We start from the raw sequence: 4,670 nt of genomic DNA, 5'->3' as shown, positions 1-4,670 counted from the left end.
GTTGATTTTGTTTTTAAAAAATGCTTGTTGCTGCATGCTGGATTGTTAGAAAATTATTCCACGTACTGGATACCTGACCAGATAATTAAGGCTAAAAACTAAAACGGCGTTCAAAATTTTGTCTCATTTATCTCTTCTTTGTCTGTAACTGCAGATGTAACTATTGCATTTTTGTAATTCTCGTTCCATCAAGGACCCGAGCTTTCCTAGCTGCAGTACAGAAATGTACAAAGTGAAAGAAAAAACAAAGGAGCATCTGTAGCACACAAGTAAAGCAGAAGCTGGACCACAGAAAGAATAAGCAATATGACCAAAAGCTGTCAGTGACAAAACTAGATGCTTTTACCTTTAACGTGCTCATTCCTTCCTTCTGTAATGGTACAATTTCATCAAGTTTTACATCACCAGCCAAATTGGGAAGTATTATCATTGGACAAAACATTCCTGACGGTTTTTTTTCTTTTTCTCCATGAGAATGCAAGGATGGGGCTTTTTAAAACCTGGTTAAAAAACAGTACCACAGGATGTGAAACCACTTGCTCATAAATTATAATTGCTTCAAGCACTGGTTGAGAGAGATCATGTGTCATAAGATTGCCCAACATCTGGTCGAGAATTCTTACTAGCAGAGCATTTAGTCACATGCTTGACTTAAAATGCATACATACCTACCATTGCTAAATAGGTATTTAATTTCCTTTTTGAGACTTTACAGAAACATACTTGAATATACAGAAGGAAAAAAAAATAAAAATAAAAATCTGTGTGATGTATCAATACAGTTGGATGTTCCCGAACCCTTTGGGATATGGCTGCAGTGTGAAGGCTGAGTTTTAACGGCTTGTTCACTTCCATGGATTTTGAGGTTGTGGCTGTTTCTCCTTTATCAAGATAGGGTACCTTTAGAGAGGTATGTACCTGAGATTTAAATAGAAAATCCTATGAGGGTATCTTGCATCCTAAGAGGCTCAGTACTTCTAAAACACTGTTAATTTTCTCATTACTGCTAAGCTTGGGGATAAGCAGCAGCTAAATGTAGAGTTGTAACAGCACTTCATCGTTTAAAAAATTCTATGGAAGCATGTCAGAGAACAGCTTTCCTTTAAAACCATCCACAACACAATTAAATATTATGCTTTGAATATCAGATGAATTTAAAAGTTGTTATAGTGTTTCAGAAGGCGCCTGCTACTGAAATGGTGGTTCGGACATTCCAAATCAATTACAGGTCAATCTGATAGGTGAGAGTGAGTTGACTTCAGCGGCTGTAGTGCAACAGAGCTATCTTGATTCGGAACCTTGCTAGCTAAGCAAGGGCATTTAAACAAGAAATAATATTCTCTTAGAAAAAACAAATGTGCTGCTTGCCATTCAGCAGTTAATTAAACGTTATGTGCAACAGATGCTGTACAGCATCAGACCCTCACAACCTTTACACTGCTTGTTGCAGTGCCGGCAGATTGGTGTTACTGTACAGGTGTTACTTTACTGCAGAGCTTGCCTGTAATCTGAGCTGGCTGTGTTTGTCTTACGGGGATGAAATACCCACTGCCTATCTTGATTTGGCTTTGTGAACCTTCTTTGTGTGCAGCAATATAATTGGTCATTTCATGCTCTTTGGAGAGAGTTTTGCAAATCCCAGTTTAATAGTTGCTAGTTTACTCCATCTGTTGATACACTGCCAGTATTCAAGTCTCTGCAGTAAATCTTTGTGAGACTTAAAGTTCTTCCTCATCATCCATATAGGCTGAAATCTTAAACTGTATTCTGTTCTGTAAATCATTTATCTCTGTGCTTTTTAAAAAGTGGCCTACCTTTCCCCTTGAGGCCATTGGTCTTGAATGTATTTATTTTTTTGGCAGAGAGCCATGAATGAATCATAGCCTAGAGCAGTTTACAGTCTGAACTCCTCTCTATTGTTAATATAAAATACTTTATGCAGTTGTTACAACGTTTTGCTATGTAAAACTTTTAAGAGAAGAGATTGATTTCAGACATGCTAGTTGCTTTTGAAGTTCCCCAACAGTATGTGGAAATGATTTCTTATGGTCGTACAGCTGTAATCCACTAAAATAACTAGTGATTGTTGCATGGGAAGTTCGTACATGAGAATGGTACTGACTCTTTGTTGCAGTGAAGTGTGTTTGTTCTTCCACAAAAAATAGTCACATTAGCTTTTCATTCCATTTGTAACTTTCCCGTTTATACCTTCCTGCTCAATTTTCAAACTGCTTTGTTTTATTGTTTCTCTTGATTTAATTCACAAATCTTTTCCTCAGTTGTTCAGACATCCCTTTTCTCTGGTTTGGCCATTCCACTGTGGATATTGTTTCATCTCCATCCCCTTTCTTTCTATGTACCAGTACTTTAATGAAAGGTAACCAAGGATGTCTTGATTTTTAAAAGGATTCTTTGCAATGAAGAGCCTGGACCCAATCAAAGTACGAAGGATTTCCAAAGATGAGTTGGCACCGCTGGCCTAGCTGGCACTGAGGTTGACAGTGCCAGTGAGGTATAACTGTCTCATGCTTCAGAAAGAATAAACTACACGACACAGGATAAATCAAAGTTTATCTGGTTACATAATCCAGAGATTTTGGTTTCTACTTCTGCTTACATTCTTTAATCTTGATATTGAGTTCATTTATTAACTTGCCTGTAGTTGTAAGCAACCCATTTGACTAGGCATTAAGAGGTTTGGCAGCTTCTACAGTTAAAATCTGGGGAGTGTATAAAACTGGCTGTGCCACACAAGATAACTTCTTCCATCAATACATGCAAGGTGTGTTCTTTATCACGTGCTTATATCCCCATTCCAAGTATTTGACTAGTGAGTTCCTCCAGGTGGCTGGCTGTATGACCCGTCAAATACCAGCTATACTGAATGCACCCGACTTTGTTTTAAGCGTGGAGATGGTGTTTCTCACCTGTGCTTCAGTGTGATTTCTCTCTAGCTTTGGTTCACCTTGCGTGTGAGTGAATGTGACTAGCAGATGGAGTGCAACAGCTGCAACCTTATCATAAACAAGGTGCCTCTAGGTAGCACGCAGTGAACAGGTGTGACTTGTTTCTGTTACAGAGCTGGACTCTTACAGTATCCCACTGCTTTCATCAGAACAAACATCTCTGCCAGGCTGGGGAGATACGCCTGTGTAGTACTCCACACGGTATTCCGGTGTAGGGAACTGAATTGTGAGGTCCATGTTTTTTTTTTGTTTTTTTTTTTTGTTTTTTTTTTTTTAAGTGATTGAAGAGGTAATGCTAGAGCCCGTTCTGCCTTGGGAGACTTTAGAACAAACATAGCACTTGGTGAGTATCCAGTAGGGGGGGATCCAACCAGGGTTGTGACTCATGCCTTTTCCCAGCAATTAATTTAAAAATAGAATTGAAATATGCTTTGAAGGTCAGAATGTCAGGTCAGTGTGTGTGTCTGACGGTTTTTAATGGGTAAGGTGTTCACAGAGGACAAAACATTCTTCATTTCCAAGGTCACTTCTGCTGGGCATATATTCTGAATGCGTAGACAATTAATTGCCTTTGTATTATGTACTGAAGGAGGGAGAGACGTTACCTTTGTGTAGCTATTTTCTAGTATGTTTTTTGGTTTGAGTAAACAGCTGCTCTCTACAAAATTTTATGAAAGCAGAGTGTTGAATGACCTTATTTACCTGTGTGCTTTAGATTTTCATCTAGAGATTGTTGTTAACTGATCCTGAACTTAATGGCTTCTTTAGGAAAGAGGCTCTAAGCATTTTACTCCTGCATCTTTTAACATCTTAGTTAGACTTGATCAGTTTTTTAATGTCTAATTTCACAAGTTTTAGTATATGACCATGAAGCTTCAGACTATACATTCTGAAATTATTCGTATGAAAACAGGTACTTATAACATCTCTAGGTTTAGTCTGAGAACTTAGGTGTCATTTGTACCTTCAGAATCCAGCATTCCACCAAAACCTTTTCATCCGTGGTGGATAACTATTTTGGCAACCAAGCATGTTCTGAGAAAGTGGAGGTCATGCAGCTGCAAAGACCAATATTCTGATTTTGAAACTTTGTGTAAATGTAATGGTTTTAGAGGGTTCTTCCTGCTTTTAAATTTGAATAGAATCTGATTGTTAGCAGTTGCAATCATAAGGGATTGTCTTAAAACATATATAAATAAATAATTCGGATATAACGCTATCTTCTGGTAGATTCATGTACCTTTGCTGTATCATGAGCCCTTCTTTGAAAGACTTGAGCCTGATGTTTAAGATATCTATTCTATTAAACAAGTTAAGTAAGCAGTTTAATTGAATGTCTTATTTTAGCTGTATTGAATTCATTTGTATTACTTCTGTCACATGGAGTCTATCTGGCTCTATGGTATACTTGGTAAATTTGAAAGCTTGTGTTCCCACAGAGTGGATTTTTTTAATCTCTGCCTCCTGCCAAAGTTTCTCCAAAATCTCCTATTTTAAAATTAGTAGTGAAACATGAGAAGAAGGCATTCAGTGTGTGTGTGTGGTTTTTTTCCTTAATGTTGCCATCCTCAAATTATCTTGCTTTTATGCAGTGATGAAGTGCCTGGCTCACTCCCTGTAAAGACAAGAGTGAGAGCCAAGAAGTCAGTAGCTTCTTTGAATGCCTTGAGAAGTGGTGCAGGATTGGGGGAAGAGCTAAGTAAA

The sequence above is a fragment of the Anas acuta genome, chromosome 11, assembly GCF_963932015.1.
Source record: "Anas acuta chromosome 11, bAnaAcu1.1, whole genome shotgun sequence".
Taxonomy (NCBI): Eukaryota; Metazoa; Chordata; class Aves; order Anseriformes; family Anatidae; genus Anas; species Anas acuta.
This window is presented reverse-complemented; position numbering follows the sequence as displayed.